We start from the raw sequence: 17,377 nt of genomic DNA, 5'->3' as shown, positions 1-17,377 counted from the left end.
GGAAGCAGAGTTTGGTCCGTCTCTAAGGCAGCGCCATCCGTTGTGTGGAGACGGACGAGCGCTGCGCCTGCGCTGTTGTGCTTAGCGGGGCGCGCTTTTGTGGGAAAGTTGTGTACGCGCTGACTACGCGGAACTATGTACACAACACATAGTCTCTATGTGATTAGTTCGTTAATGGAGAGCAACACTTGGATTCTCAGTCCGGGTAGATATCAATGACTTCTGACAGTAGAATTCTGCGTCTGGAGAGATGCCTATAACTGATGGTAGTTATTGGCAAGATTACAATACGCAGGTCAACTGGCGTACTCCATTCAAGGAGCATAGAGCCCGAGTGAGGCCAAGGTCACAAGAAGCCACAGCTCTGGCTGCTCGTGGCTGGCTGCTGTGCTGCAGATGGAAGTGTGTGCTCTGTGGCTGGACGGCTGCTTAAGTACAGTTTTGGTGGGTGGATATCAGCTCGGAGATTGTCACCAGCGGCGGTCAAGCCGTCATAAAAGCGAAGAATGGACAAAACCCATATTAATATCCACTAATAGGTGTCTGGTTACTTCTGAGCAGATAACGTACCACGTCGACCGACAGTGCACGGTGAGTGGGACCACGTAGTGTATCTCGCAGTGCTCCTGACTAACAGCACTCCAACACTGAGTGTGCTGCACATTAGCCAGGTAGCTGCCGACATGCGTTTAGTAGGAACGGGAACGTGAGACGGTGGATGCGCCGGTGTAGACGGCTTAATGAGGGCGCGCTAGGGCGTGTTCCGCCTTCGTGCCATAATATTTGGCCGCCGCGGGGAGAGCGCTTGAGGGCAAGGCACTTGCATTTGCATTCCGACCCGAAATGCCGCTCCGGGATTTCATTAGCAATCACGGCGCCAATTAATTACCCATCCCGCTGGCTGCCTGTGGGATGGGATGAGATGGGATGGTATGAGATGGAATGGTGATGGGAGGCGGAGAGTGTGGGGGCAGGTCTTTGGCTGGGAGTCCCTTTCCGAGAGAACAAATGACGACTCTGTACTGGCATCTCGAAAACGCAGTTACTGGCCACTGGATGTGACTTCCGAGTACTATTTGATCGGTAGTTACTGTTTGCCTCTCAACACTAACAAAGATATTCCAGTCCCTGTGACACAGATTTCGAAAAGCTTTGACGCTGTCGTCGGGTTGCAAGTAACTCCTGTAACGAAGAAAATCGAGCCGAGGTCATGACTGAAATGCCTGGGCTAGCAGGACAGATAGCGGATTAGGTTGTGGAAAGGGTCCAAACTGAGTTCCTGTCATTTGCACTCAACATACAGAATTTTTTATCAACACGCAATATTACAACAAGGATGCAAAGCACGCAAAACTTTAATCGACCTACTTTAACTTTAGATCAGCTGAAAAAAATGGTTCAAATGGCTCTGAGCACTATGGGACTTAACATCTGAGGTCATCAGTCCCCTAGAACTTAGAACTACTTAAACCTAACTAACCTAAGGACATCACACAATCCATGTCCGAGGCAGGGTTCGAACCTGCGACCGTAGCAGTCGCGCAGTTCCGGACTGAAGCACCTACAACCGCTCGGCCACCACGGCCGGCGGACAGGATGGAAGGACATGTGTTAAAACATGACGGAATAACTTCCATGGCACTAGAGGGAGCCTTAGAGGGCAAAAACATAAGGAGAATGTAGAGATCGGAAAAATCCAACAAATGATGAAGCATGTGTGTGAGATGAAGCAGTTGGCGCGGGAGAGAAATTGCATGTGGGACGCAACATAATAGCTAGAAGGCCGATAACCTAAAAAAAAGGGGGAAGGTTGGAGGGATGTTCCTAGTATCCTTTTCATAAAAGAAACTCGCTGAACTTCTTATCTGTGCGGGCGTCTCTTGTTCGTCGCAAAATATTGAGCGCCCAACATACGCTCGCATATATCTCAATTTAACAACGCAGCAGGTGGAAGGAGCTCCCGCGAAAACTACCTCTGCCGCGTTTTTATAAAATTTTACGAAGCTGTGATGCGTGCACTGCTGCGAATTACTTTTGCTCGCGAGTGTAGCTGCATTCCCGCGTAACAAAATAATTCTTCGTTGTTGCTCCGCTTCGTGTATTTACGCGTTCATCTCGGCGCACATCCGGCCGCAGATGCTGAAACTAAAGTAACTCCAGAGCTGTAAAAATCCAGTGACGGCTGCGCTTCCATTTCAGTTTTTGCTGTTTCAATGGCCACGTGTGTTTTCGTTTATTAAATAAACGGGAGAAATGGGGCCTCGATGTGCGACGCTAGTTTCCGCCGAAATTGCTCGCGTAACTGCGGTCCGAATTCGTACTAAACTTTTGTTTTCAAAGAGATTAGCTCCACCGCGCGGAAACGCGCTTGTGTGTGTGTGTGTGTGTGTGTGTGTGTGTGTGTGTGTCTCTGGCTCGGTCCCTCGTAGCACCGTCAGCTATTGCGAGCCATTGTGCGCGAGTTTTCGAAACTTTTTTACGTTAAATTTGAATTAAAATTTTGTGCTTCCTAATCGTTTCGGCCAGGATCCGCTTTTTTTATTGGTTGGCGGCTTTCTATTCGATAGAGAGTTGCCCCTCTCTAACTGTTCTTTTCGGTAACGATATTAGAAAAACGAAACAAGGACTTTGTACGAAAGTTAGAAAGTCAAGCTGCCCCGATAATATGTTTTCCGACTCATAGCGTTATTTTGAGGAACTGTTTATCACGATTGCACTCCGGTGAAATGTTGGGAGGGTGAGGACTAAGGGCGCGTAAGTTGTCCTGTGCTTTTATATACAGTATTTCTTCTATGACACCGCTTTTATTTATGCTTTGTATCATGATTAACATCGCGACGTGATAATCTAAATAAACTGTGCTGTATTATCAACAAAAGTTACTGTATCTATGTATGATTGTACTGTATGAGATACGAACGATGCCCTAAGTGAGGTTACTAACGGCACCCCCCTCCGCTTTCCTCTCCCGCCCTTTTCCTTTCTTTCCAATCCTTACTCGCTGCATAGCCTTTACATTGCTGTATACAGAGGATAACCAAAATAACGTGAACACCTGTACTTACTTGGAGTGGTTTATTAATAAGACGTTGGACCCCCATTTACCCGAAACAAAGATGCGATTCTTCTTGGAATAATGGCATTTAATGATTGTATAGTCTCCGGTGGAATGTTATATTCTATCAGAACCTCTTCTAACTCCTGTAGAAATCTGCTCCGGAGTTTGCGCTCCAATACCGCCCACAAGGATTCGCTAATGTTCAAGCCCGGGGACTGTGCTGGCCAATGCATTATCGTCCTGAAATATGGTATCACTGTTGGGGAAAAACATTTGAATGATCCAGTGCACCTTATCACTTACAATGTACACATAATCGTTGGCTGTAACAAGGTCTTTAAGAGTAGTGATGAGACCCGCAGAATACTATGATATGGCTGCCCCCACTATCACACTTCCACCTCCTTGATTATCCATTGGAATCAAGCATCAGGACTGTAGGCTTCTTTTAGCGTTCTTCAAACGTAAATCCGGCCCGATGTTGGAAATAACGATAACGTTGACTCGTCGGACCATATGACGTGTTTCCACTGATCAGCAGTACAGGATTTACGCTCCTGACACCATGTTTTGCGCTTCTTTGCATTGCTTGTCATCACTATTGGTTTTGGTACAGCAGCTCGTCCATGAATTTTCGCTTTACCGAGATCTCGGCGGACAGTGGCGATAGATACGGGGTCTCGAGGATGGCTATTGAGCTCTGTGGTCACTTTAACCGCCATAGTTTTGCGTTGTTTTGACAGAAGTTGTGTTAGCGTTCGACGATCTCTGTCATTTAGTTTCGATTTGGGCCCACTATTACCTTTATAAAATCATGTCTTTCCCTGTTTTGTGTAGGTTGTCATGACTGTTGAAACAAAAAAAAATGGCTCTGAGCACTATGGGACTTAACAGCTATGGTCATCAGTCCCCTAGAACTTAGAACTACTTAAACCTAACTAACCTAAGGACAGCACACAACACCCAGTCATCACGAGGCAGAAAAAATCCCTGACCCCGCCGGGAATCCAATCCGGGAACCCGGGCACGGGAAGCGAGAACGCTACCGCACGACCACGAGCTGCGAATATTGTTGAAACAGTTGCTCTCGAAACATTTAATAAGTTTCCTGCCTTGGTTACTGATGCTCCAGCTAATCTGAGCTTGGCCGCGGGGTCCCATAATATCTTACCACAAATTTGTTCAAATGTGTGTGAAATCTTATGGGACTTAACCGCTAAGGTCATCAGCCCCTAAACTTACACCCTGCTTAACCTAAATTATCCTAAGGACAAACACACACACCACAAATTTCCAAATTCATCTGATCTCCACAGTCTGCCCTTGGAACTCTGTTAGGTCTTTCATTGCACGTCGACCTCGGCCTGTGAACGAAAATACGAAGTGTGCACTACTCGTAAACAACCTGCACTGACCACGCACAGTCGGCCGCGGTGGCCGAGCGGTTCTAGGCTCTTCAGTCCGGAATCACGATACTGCTACGGTCGCAGGTTCGAACCCTGCCTCGGGCGTGGATGTGTATGATGTCCTTAGGTTAGGTTTAAGTAGAGGGTGATCAAAAAGTCAGCATAAATTTGAAAACTTAATAAACCATGGGATAATGTAGATAGAGAGTTAAAAATTGACACACATGATTGGAAAGACATGGGGTTTTATTAGAACAAAAAAAAAACAAACAAAGTTCACAAAATGTTCGACAGATGACGCTGGACAGCAAAACGTCAGTAACTGCTACCGTGACGGGTGAGAGGTATGCCGATATGTTAGAGAATCGCATCATCCCCAGCCTGGCTGATAAAGACCTGTTGGAACGTACGATGTTTATGCAGGAAGGCGCTCCACCGCATATTGCTAGACGTGTGAAAGATCTCTTGCGCGCGTCGTTTGGTGGTGATCGTGTGCTCAGCCGCCACTTTCGTCATGCTTGGCCTCCCAGGTCCCCAGACCTCAGTCCGTGCGATTATTGGCTTTGGGGTTACCTGAAGTCGCAAGTGTACCGTGATCGATCGACATCTCTATGGATGCTGAAAGACAACATCCGACGCCAATGCCTCACCATAACTCCGGACATGCTTTACAAGTGCTGTTCACAACATTATTCCTCGACTACAGCTATTGTTGAGGAATGATGGTGGACATATTGAGCATTTCCTGTAAATAACATCATCTTTGCTATGTCTTACTTTGTTATGGTAATTATTGCTATTCTGATCAGATGAAGCGCCATCTGTCGGACATTTTTGAATTTTTGTATTTTTTTGGTTCTAATAAAACCCCATGTCATTCCAAGCATGTGAGTCAATTTGTACCTTTCTATCTACATTATTCCGTGATTTATTCAGTTTTCAAATTTATACTGACTATTTGATCACCCGGTAGTAAGTCTAGGGGACTGATGACCTCAGAGGTTAAGTCCCATAGTGCTCAGAGGCCGCCGCAGTGATGTCGGAGATTTGATGTTTTAACGGATTCCTGATATTCATGGTACACTCTTGGAAAATCCCGACTTCACCGCTACGTCGGAGATGCTGTCCCCCATTGCCCGTGCGCCGACTATAACACCACGTACAAACGCACTTAAATCTCGATAATCTGCAATTGTAGCAGCAGTAACCGGTCTAACAACTGAGCCAGTGACTTGTTGTCTTATATAGGCGTTGCCGAACGCAGCGCCGCATTCTGCCTGTTTACGTATTTCTATATTTGAAACCGAGCGAGGTGGCGCAGTGGCTAGCACACTGGACTCGCATTCGGGAGGACGACGGTTCAATTCCGCGTCCGGCCATCCTGATTTAGGTTTTCCGTGATTTCCCTAAATCGCTCCAGGCAAATGCCGAGATGGTTCCTTTGAAAGGGCACGGCCGACTTCCTTCCCCGTCCTTCCATAATCCGATGAGACCGATGACCTCGCTGTCTGGTCTCCTCCCCCAAAGAACCCAACCCCTCTGAATTTGAACAAGCGTGCCTATACCAGTTTCTTTGGCGCTTCAGCGTATCTAAGAGTACGCTTTGATTCTAAAACGCCATTGTACCACTGTGCCCGCCGATACAACTGTGTCGCGAGCATTCACCGGTGCAGCGTACAGGGCTTGGTGTACCTTGTTCTGAAGAACGTCTGCACCGCTCTTCGTCAGCGATGCGCCGGTTTACTGTGCCGCGCAGTTGTTGGGGGCGCTCCGCCCACGACACGCGTCCTTAAGCACGGTTCCGGCACTGGCGACGGAATGGGTAGGAAGTGAGCGGCATGCTGCTGACACATCCGGTCCGGCGTCTGGCCGGCTTTGTCGCGCTGAAACCCCGGCCGAGCAACGCGAGTCCGGCGCCTGCGCAGAAATACGCCGCCCGATAACCACTAATGCGCGGCGGGCTTGCGTTTCTTGCGCTATCCGGCGCACGGCTGCGTTATCTGCTAATGAAACTCGGGAAGCGGGCGCGCCGCAGCTTAATAAAACGCGGCTTCCTGCTCGTCCTTCCTACGAGGCGCAATCTGTTACGCCTAAATGCGCTGTTTATCCGCGCTTCCGCCCCGCAGCATTTCTGCTCCTGTCGGCTGAGGATACGGTTATGTTGCTGCTGTGATAAACGACAAGAGACCACCGACCGAAGCAAGGCGTGACACTCACCTGTGACGAGGTGCATTTTGCAGTTTCGGTCACAGCGTGTACCAGCGTAGTTGTTGTGGCTCTGAAATCGAAGGTCATTAAAATTGCTACACCACGAAGATGACGTGCTACAGACGCGAAATTTAGCCGACAGGAAGATGTTGTGATATGCAAATGATTACCTTTTCACAGCATTCACACAAGGTTGGCGCCGCTGGCGACACCTGCAACATGCTGACATGACGATTTCTCATACACAAACAGCAGTTGACCGGCGTTGCGTGGTGAAACGTTGATGTGATGCCTCGTGTAAAGAGGAAAATGCGTACTATCACGTTTCCGACTTTGATAAAGGTCGGATTGTAGCGTATCGCGATTGCGGTTTATCGTATCACGACACTGCTGCTCGCGTTGGTCGAGATCCAATGACTGTTAGCAGAATATGGAATCGGTGGTGGGTTCAGGAGGGTAATACGGAACGCCGGGTTGGATCCCAACGGCCTCGTATCACTAGCAGTCGAGATGACAGCCATCTTATCCGCATGGCTGTAACGGATCGTGCAGCCAAGTCTCGATCCCTGAGTCAACTGATGGGGAAGTTTGCAAGACAGCAACCATCTGCACGAACAGTTCGACGACGTTTGCAGCAGCATGGACTATCAGCTCGGAGACAATGGCTGCGGTTACCCTTGACGCTGCATCACAGACAGGAGCGCCTGCGATGGTGTACTCAACGACGAACCTGGGTGCACGAATGGCAAAACGTCATTTTTTCGGATGAGTCCGGGTTCTGTTTACAGCATCATGATGGTCGTATCCGTATTTGGCGACATCGCGGTGAACGCATATTGGAAGCGCGTATTCGTGGCACTTTGAACAGTGGACGTTACATTTCAGATGTGTTACGACCCTTGGCTCTACCCTTCATCCGATCCCTGCGAAATCCTACATTTCAGCAGGATAATGCACGACCGGATGTTGCAGGTCCTGTACGGGCCTTTCTGGATACAGAAAATATTCGACTACTGCCTTGGCAAGCACATTCTCCAGATCTCTCAGCAATTGAAAACGTCTGGTCAATGGTGGCCGAGCAACTGGCTCGTCACAATACGCCAGTCACTACTCTTGATGAACTGTGGTATCGTGTTGAAGCTGCATGGGCAGCTGTACGTGTACACGCCATCCAAGCTCTGTTTGACACAATACCCAGGCGTATCAAGGCCGTTATTACGGCCAGAGGTGGTTGTTCTGGGTACTGATTTCTCAGGATCTATGCAGCCAAATTGCGTGAAAATGCAATCACATGTCTTTTTTAGTATAATATATTTGTCCAATGAATACCCGTTTATCATCTGCATTTCTTCTTGGTGTAGCAATTTTAATGGCCAGCAGTGTACGTTAACAGCCTGAAGCAGAATGAGTTCATTAAAAGAAAGACAGGATCTTGGCTCGACGAAACGTTAAATGCGTTTTCTGTCTACGGCCGTAAACGCGAGCACTATTAGTTACGTTGCAAGGCAATTTGGGGCTTCGTAAACCTGGTGTCTGCTGTATACCACGAAAATGCGGTAAAGCATTTACTGGGCAGGCCAAGCGGGCAGTCGGAGAAAAGTGCCAGGAGCGCAGGTGAGACAGCGAAGGAGGCAACAAAATATGCGATTACGGAACACTGTATAGCTACACGGGACACAATGAAATATGAACGAGCCCAAGTGCTAAAACACACCACGTCGTTCTCGGATTGTATTTTGAATGAGGCTGCTGAAATACGTATGGGCGACGTCCTAAAATGTAGACACACTGGTTGCATTCTCAGTAAAATTTGGGATCCAGCGCTCAGCCAACTGAAGTTACAACGGCGCCCGATAGCAACTTCCACGCAAGACGGGGGTGGCAGAAGCTTTGAGGGTCCGGAGTTCGGGCCCAGAATTCGGCGATGCTGGCGATACTGGTTCAAATACCGCTAGTGTACATCATTTTTTTTTTCTTTGAGTTTCGTCGTACGGAATTTCATTAAACAATCCAGGATGTAACGGGCATAAGTGCAGATATTATTGTTCGTGACTAAGGTTAGTGTACTGAGCCATTAAATCAGCATGTACTTCATTTGCAAACTAATAATTACTGTTGTTAGGAGTGGTATGGTTTTAGGTTGTTTAGTACCTCCAAGTACATGTGGCAAGATCAAGCCACTCATGCTCACGGACGAAGGACGAAAACGGTTAGTCTATACTTCAGGCTTAGTCCACTCTTGGTGCTGCGTTCCGACCGCGCAGAAAACTTCAGGTAATAAATTATATGATGCGTTTTTGCAGGAAGACTGTTTGACGCAAATCAAAAACAACCAAGACACTGATGTTTGTACGTATTAAGTCTCCAGATATAAAAATATCGGCACTTATACCCGTTACACTTCATATACTCCGTCCTAACAGGCCATGAAGGCCCAACGGTACCGACCGGTCGCCGTGTCATCCTCAGCCCACAGGCATCGCTGGATACGGATGTGGAGGGGCATGTGGTCAGCACAGCGCACTCCCAGCCGTTGTAAGTTTTCGTGACCGGAGCCGCTACTTCTCAGTCAAGTAGCTCCTCAGTTTGCCTCACAAAAGCTGAGTGCACCCCGCCTGCAGACAGCGCTGGACAGACCGGATGGTCACCCATCCAAGTGCTAGCCCAGCCCGACAGCGCTTAACTTCGGTGATCTGACGGGAACCGGTGTTACCACTGCGGCAAGGGCGTTGGCGCACTTCATATATGTAACCCAAAATTATTCAGAAATAGTTATCCTCGGCTTAGTAATTTAATTAATAAATCAATCATCACAGCAAGCTTTCTCTAACCGTGTATTCCGTGAATCGGCTTACTCGGTATTCGCTTGCTCTGCTAGAGCGGAATTCCGAATGGTACGAAGAGCGTTCAATAAGTAAGGCAACACATGTTTTTTCTCGCCCAATTTTGGTTGAGAAAATGCGGAGTTTGTTGTGGGACATCGTGAAATACACCCGCTTCAGCCCCTATGGTTTCGTATATGAGTAGCTCCGACAGGGCGCGTTGCTATATGTAGCCTTCAAAATGGCGGCTGTAACCGAGGTGCGTTCCAAGCAGAGAGCTATAATTTTGTTTTGGCTGAAAACGAGAACATTGCTGCTTGCAGAATGTCTACGGAGACCTGTCAGTGAACAAAATCACGGTGAGTCGTTGGGCGAGGCATCAGTCATCCCCGCAACAGGCTCGCGCAAACCTGTCCGATTTCCCGCATGTCGGCCGACCTGACACAGCTGCGACTCCTGCAATGTTAGAGACGACTTCAGCATGTTCGTTGCCACAAAAATGGGAACTAACGTCTCCTTGACTACTCAACGCGTCACACAACTCTGCGCATCCGAGAGGAGCTTACAGAATTTCATTGGACTGTTCTTCTTCATCCACTTCGTATCCCGCATCTCGTACCTTCCGACTTCCATGTGTTTGGCCCAATGATGGACGCACTCCACGGGAAACAGTACGTGGATGATGAAGAGATTATTGATGTAGCAAGACGTTGGCTCCGACGTCCACCAGTGGAGTTATACCATGAAGACATACAGCTCCTCCAAGTAAGCTGGTGTAAGACCATCGCAATGAACGGAGATTATGTTGAAAAATAAGGCTTTGTAGCCAAAAGGGAGGGGAATAATATGTTGCACGGGAATCCTGGATAAAACCAACCTGCTTTCAGAAAAAAAGTCTTGCATTACTTGCTGAACGCCTCTGGTGTTTATCAACAACGGTACACAAATTCGTAGAGCACCATGCACATTTAATGAAAGCTACTGCCTTGCAGTTACACGAATCTTTACGAAGCATTACCGGAAATCACACGATGAGAACCACGCATATTTTATTATTCCTCTGGAACCAGGTGCATTAAATTGATGTAAAATGAAAGAATGTATTTTTATGGAACCTTGCTGCGAAGCGATTACTCTATTAGTCTTTAGCGAGAGGGGAATATTTTTAATTTTTTTTTTCGTCGAAATTTTAACGTGCCTGTAAAAATAATCATCACTGGATTGACAAAGTGTAGTACATTTGGATTGTTTTTGACCGACAGAGATTTGATCCTAAAGTGCCTGATCATTGTGCCGTCCCACGAATCAATAATGTAGAGAAATTTTTCTTGCCCCACGTACGAAAGAATGACAGAAATTAAAGACTCTTCATGAGGCATTTTCGTGAACTTGTGTGATTTCGTCCAGACCACAATTACACTTTTTAATTTATAAGTCAACTTGTATTTTTTTTAACAATCCTACCAAATTTCCCGTGCTGTGAAGGAATGACTAATCTTGTTCAAATTTGTTTTCCCTCCTTGTTCCGCAAATTATGTAGTGTACATCGACTGGTACTGGAAATCAGGTTGATCAGTATTACTTACGTAATCGAGGTCAAGATCAGGGATGACAACTTTCCTCTTTATGTGGAATCCTTCCTCAGCTGCTAATATTTGGTCCATTGCTGACAACTCTTTGAACCTGTCCAAATATTTGGTATTTTAACCACTAACCACAAACGGAATAGATGGTTCAGGAAAGTATGCTGTAGCGATTGATTTATTAGTGAAATTACTGCAGCGATAATGATTATTTTTAGTAATTTTGCATGACATATTCTGTTTAACCTGTGTGGAGTAAACGTACATAGCCAGGGTCCGAACCCGTACCGTCGGCATGGTAGCCGTGGACCATAACCCTGCACTACGCTCGCTCTGTCGAAACGTAATTAACTTTACGAATATAGAAGTAGACATCACACTTCAACATCGATTTTCTCGGAAACTACTTGCCGTCGCATGAAAAGCCGCTAGCCAATACTGAGGGAATATCCCTGTACTATATACCTAACACTCATCAAAATCCCCAATTACCATGTCTATTGGCCCCTTTGTAAGCAACAGTGTGGTCGCGTGAAATTTCATTACTCGCAAAAGAATAGATAGTTTCGCGTCGTTCCTTTAACATCTTTTGTCTGCAATGTAAGCTTTGAAAGTTACATTCGTTAGAAATGGCTGTAGAGTTTAGACGAAGATGGGAAGGTTAAAACCGTAGCGTTTTGTAGTGCTGTAAAAGAGAAATGCTGAAAAACAGACGGAAAGAAGGTCATGGTTTGACTATTCTTGAAGAATACGGACGTTACCGACTGAGAGCAAGCTCCGATTAGAAGGAAGAAACGAAGATTAGGTTGTAACGTGCCGTCGGCGACGCAGCCATTAATGATTCAACTCAAGTTCGTAATGGGGAAGAGTAGGGAAGCAAATAGACATCTGCTTCTAGAGGTAACTAATCCGCAAGTTACCTCAAGCGAATTAGGAAAACCACCGAAAACGTAAACTTCCGTGGCCACCCGGGGATTCAGAGCCCGGGTCTGTGAAGTGTGAGTCGAATGTCTTACCACTGTGTCACTCGTCATAAGAGGAGAGCCCGGTAAGTGCCATAAACTGATTTCCCAGCAACTTCACTCTGTGGAAGAGTCGAAATAAGCGAACAGTTGTGTCGCCTTATCCATAGCCACTCGACCGTTTTTGAGAAAACGACGATCGAAGTTTTCGACGTAATTTAGATGCCTTTTAGCGAGCGGTAGTTTCAGCCTAAGTGGTGGCACAGTGACCACCGTCGTGGACTCTCACTTTTGCGTCCCGTGTTCGAAACTCGATTATTGTTTTTCTAATTTTTTTCACTCATCTACCCATGCCCGTAGAAGGGTAGTACACGAATAATTTAGTGTCAGGAGATAAAAGGGCGTTATATTAACTGTAAAATTACAACTTGGTTTCAATTTAACTGTCTTACACTTATTATATAATATCTGTGTTTACGGTATTTTCAAAGGTTACAATCTTTTTCAATTTTCATGTTCTTATATTTCATTCCTATATCAATTATTATATAATTTTTATATTTTAATATTAAATTTATTCTTCAGGATCATTTGGCACATTCCCTTGGATGATGCCGATCGTATTAACATTTGAAACATAGAAATTCCGAACACCACGAGCATCGCGTGAAGGCAGATTTTCCACAGCGACATTCCTTCATGTGACTCTCACACCGGAAATAAACTTCGTTAACATTGCTTAATGGCAATATGTCGCGGCAAACCACGTTTAACTGATCATTTTACCGAAAACTGGTGCTTGCAATTGATTATGAATCAAGATACTCTCCAGGAATTTCAGCGAAAACGATTTCAAATAAATAATTAGTAGACGAATAAGGACAGTATACATTGGCACACGTGTGTTGTTGTCTTCTGCGGACGTGTGTACGTAAATGAAAAACAAAAATATAACTAATTTGTGGTAAGATCTTATGGGACCAAACTGCTGAGGTCATCAGTCCCTAAGCTTACACACTACTTAACCTAACTTAAACCAACTTAGGCTAAGGACAACACACACACCCATGCCAGGGGAAGGCCTCGAACCCACGACGGGGGGAGCCGCGCAGACCGTGACAAGGCACCTAAGACCGCGGGGGTACCCCGCGCGGCATGTAACTAATAATCGGGCTTCGAATGCGGGATGCAAAAGTGTAAAGCCGTGACATTAGCCACTGTGCCATCGTTACAGTTAAACTGTTCACTCCCTAAAACTACCTCGAAAATTTTGACTGTCGTTCCCTCAGAAACGGTCGAGTATCTGCGTATAAGCCCAGACACCTGTTCGCATATTTTGACCCCTCTTCCACTGATCGATGTTTATAGGAAATCATATTGTGGCATTTCCAGTGTTCGCCTGCACCATGGCCTTTCCGAGCAGAACTTCAAATCTTTTAACGCTCTTCTGTGGGTGAAATCTTATGGGACTTAACTGCTAAGGTCATCAGCCCTTAAGCTTACACACTGCTTAACCTAAACTATCCTAAGGACTAACACACACACCCATGCCGAGTGAGGACTCGAACATCTGCCGGGATCAGCCGCACAGTCCATGACTGCAGCGCCCCAGACCGCTCGGCTAATCCCTCGCGTCTTAACGCTCTTGACAATTGGCTCCATGAATGGATCACCTCAAATAAACCTGGACTGAATTCGCTCGGGAACGATTTGTTACCCGAAAAATGGGGTAAGGTTGTAGCTACCGAAGACACTACTTTCAGTAAATTATATTACACCATTCTATTAAAATAAACATGTGTTTTCTGACTGACAGCGATAATTAATTCTATTCAGAACTATTGTAGAAAGTGAATCATAGACTGAGGGGAAACCGAAAAGTAAGAAATTTGAAGCGTTTGAGATGTGGTGTTAGAGAAGAACGTTAAAAATTAGATGGACTAATAAGAAATGAGGAAATACTCGGCAGAATCGGCGAAGAAAGGAGTATGTGGAGAAACACTGACTGGAAGAAGGGACATCATGATAGGATATTGGGGAATGACTTCCCACGGTACTAGAAGGAACCATAGAGGACAAAACTTACAGAAGATGGCACGTTTGGAATATATCCAACATATAATTGAGGATGTTGGGTGTGAGAGCTATTCTGAGGTGAAGTGGATGGCGCAGGAGAGGAATTTCCTGTCTGGCGGCATCCAACAAATCAGAAGATTGATAAAAAGAAACGGCATTTCCCATAGGCGCTCAACGCAGGAATATCGAACGAGTCCTTTAGTAATTGCAGATTACAATCTCTGAACGACCTTGCAGTGGTTCACCCTTTTCCGCATTCATCTAAACGAACTGCCGTGCTGACGCAGAGCAATAAAGTTGTCACTGCATGTGAAAAGTGTCTCATCACGCTATTGCGTATTAAAACACTGCCTCTGGCTTTCACTTTATGGAATATTAAACGGGTGAGACCCCTAATAACGCTGAAAGCGCTTTCGCCGCAGCGTATCACGCTCGCTGCGCAAACGCCTACATCCATTTCCGTGAGGCTTTCGGCAGAGGGCAGACAATTTGTCATCGTCGCCGACAACCCGTCTCGCCAACTCAGTCCCGTTATAGCCGGACAGTCGGTAAAACGCACGCAAAGTGACCGGACCTCCCCTGTCGCTCTGCTTCGCCGCCCATTACGGGTCACGCGAGGAGATCAGCGTGGATTTCGACGTTCAGCATCACTATCGCTTTTTCCCTCACTGTGTAGCAGATTCACAACATGTCGGTGAACTATCGGGTGGCGCCAAGCATGCGCCGTCATCTCCAGTAACATTTCCTCTTTCCGCTGTTTCGCCACCGCGTGTGGCTAGCGTTTTCAGTGGTTTGAAAGCACTGATCATATAGTACTAGAGAAGCATTTGTATGTATGTTCTACAGTCGTGCTAAAGGTGAGCAAAATCGGTGACTCGTTGGATGAGGCTTCTCTAGTATCCTTGTTTTAAGACGAGAAGCAGGTTGTTACAAAATGGGAACGACTCTTCTCAAAACCAAATATTATTTTCGCACTGACTGGCTGTTACTGGCCCAGGGTTCAGCTTTGCGAAGCTCCATGTCGCAGACGACTGGCATATCGTCGTACTCATTCGTGATTTGTTAAAAGTATGAAAGTGCCTCCGAAAGAAATCATTGGAGGAGGAGCGGTAATGATTTATTGCTAAAGCCATCCACACCCGGGACATATTTCACGTGGCGAAACACTTCAGACGGTTTGCTTCGTGGTTGGTGCACGCTTAGAAACGAGGTGGTACATCAGACGGAACCTGATTCATCGTTGTTCTCGACTGCAGCGATCTCCATTGGCAGTTGTCGGCTGTACGAAAAAGAACGCCCATAAAAATCGAGAGTGGAATAATAGAGAATTATTGTAAAGGTGGTTCGATGAACCTTTTTCCAGAAACGTAAGTGTAACTTGTAGGGCACCGATGTAGATGTACATATAGCATGGCTGAAGGGGTTGTCCAGAGGCTGCGAAGTTCCCGGAGCGCTCTAAGCGGCTTTGTACGGTCTTTACAGGGGGCGCGCTGCTCCTGTCTGCTGGGGTAATAATCCTCCGTGTATCTTAACTTGGCTTAACTGCTTGGTTACCCCAAAGCAGCGCTCTGTAACCGCTCGAACTGTCCTAATTATACGAATCACTGCCCTGCAGTTGGCGAGAGATTTAGGCTGCTAAGTTCGGAAAATAAAATGTCAAAGTCGCCAGTGTCAAACGCTTTGTTGGACTCTAAGAAGCGCATGATAGTCGCCTTTTGTGCATTCATGGCAAGCTTCAGGTCACAGGTTTATTAAGGCAGATAATGTGCTGTGGTGTTTAAGGAAACCTCATTGGTATTCGTCGATTAGGTTGTTTGTAGTTAGGTAGTTTGTCAGCTGGTCGTGAACTATATATTTTGATACCTTGGACAGTGCAGAGGGAATGCAAATCAGAGGGCGCTGTGGCAACATCTTTTTTAGTAGTGGCTTAACTAGTCCCTGTTTCCAGGCCTCAGGGAAAAGAGTTGTGGTTAAAGAGTGGTTGAAGATATCTGTTATAAGCGGCAGCAGTGGGTCAATAATAAGCTTCATCATTTGGTGTGTGATGCCGTCGTGTTCGGTAGAGGCTGATGAGATAAGCATTGTGGCTTTTTTGACGGTGTTGCAAGTAACATGTTTGAGACTGAATTTTTCGTGGCCATAGTCGCTTACCCAGCGACGTAGTCAATGAGTCTCGGTTTCGGTTATGGTTCAATTGTTGTTGTAGGTAACGTGAAGTACCTCCTGAGTTCTTCGGCGGGGACAATGAGAGCAGCTGCAGCCAGTTCCTTATGACTCGCTTTCCGCTACCCCTAAGTACCTATACGATGTGACGGCCTCAAGATATTCACCATTAATATTGTAATCAGATACTATGGGGTTTGTTCTCCTTGTTATTGTCCGCCGGCTTAGCTGGGTGGTAACGTGCTCGCTTCCCATGCAAGCACGCCCGAGTTCGATTTCCGGCTGGGTTGGATATATTCTCCGCTCGGGGACTGGGTGTTGTATTGTCCTCATCATCATTTCATCGTCATCACCGGCGCGCAAGTCGCCTAATGTGGTGTCGACTGAAATAAAACTTGCACTTGGCGGCCGAACTTCCCCGGATGTAGCCTCCCGGCCAACGATGCCATACGTCCTTTTACATTTTCCTTGTTATTGGCATTGTCTTACATTTAACCAAAATGTTCAAATGTGTGTGAAATCTTATGAGACTTAACTGTTAAGGTCATCAGTCCCTAAGCTTACACACTACTTAACCTAAATTATCCTAAGGACAAACGCACACACACACCCATGCCCGAGGGAGGACTCGAACCTCCGCCTGGATCAGCCGCACAGTCCATGACTGCAGCGCCTTAGACCGCTCGGCTAACACCGCGCGGCTACATTTAACCACTTGTAAAGAGAGCTGCCATTGATTACATTAACGAGGAGAGCATGGCTAGTGCCATAACCCGATTTCCTAGAAACTTCGCTCAGTGGAAGAGGAGCCGAAATAAGCGAACACGAGTCTCAGCTTATCCGTAGATACTCGACCGTTTCCGAGAAAACGACCGTCGTTGTTTTGGACGTACTTTAGATGCCTTTTAGCGCACGACAAGCTCAGCTCAACTCGTGACATAGTGGCTAGCGTGCGCGGCCTCTAACTTTTACGTTCCATCTTCGAAACCCGATTATTCTTTTGATTTATTGTATTTTACTTTATTTTATACTTCTCGTTTATCTACCCATATCCGTTTTTTTTATCAAGTTAGGGAATACAAGGACGTTACATTAATCG

The 17,377-nt window shown here is 46.4% G+C and overlaps 1 protein-coding gene and 1 pseudogene across 1 annotated transcript in view; one reads left to right on the top strand and one right to left on the bottom strand.

The window, feature by feature from the left end:
• The window catches only part of LOC124798817 (neural-cadherin-like), an 858,611-nt gene that overhangs the window by 455,415 nt on the left and 385,819 nt on the right, over window positions 1-17,377 (top strand). The gene's annotated exons all lie outside the window — the stretch shown is intronic.
• LOC124799914 lies at window positions 9,289-9,406 on the bottom strand (annotated as a pseudogene).

The sequence above is a fragment of the Schistocerca piceifrons genome, chromosome 5, assembly GCF_021461385.2.
Source record: "Schistocerca piceifrons isolate TAMUIC-IGC-003096 chromosome 5, iqSchPice1.1, whole genome shotgun sequence".
NCBI lineage: Eukaryota > Metazoa > Arthropoda > Insecta > Orthoptera > Acrididae > Schistocerca > Schistocerca piceifrons.
Note: the sequence above shows the minus strand (reverse complement) of the source record. Positions and strands in the feature narration are given on the sequence as shown.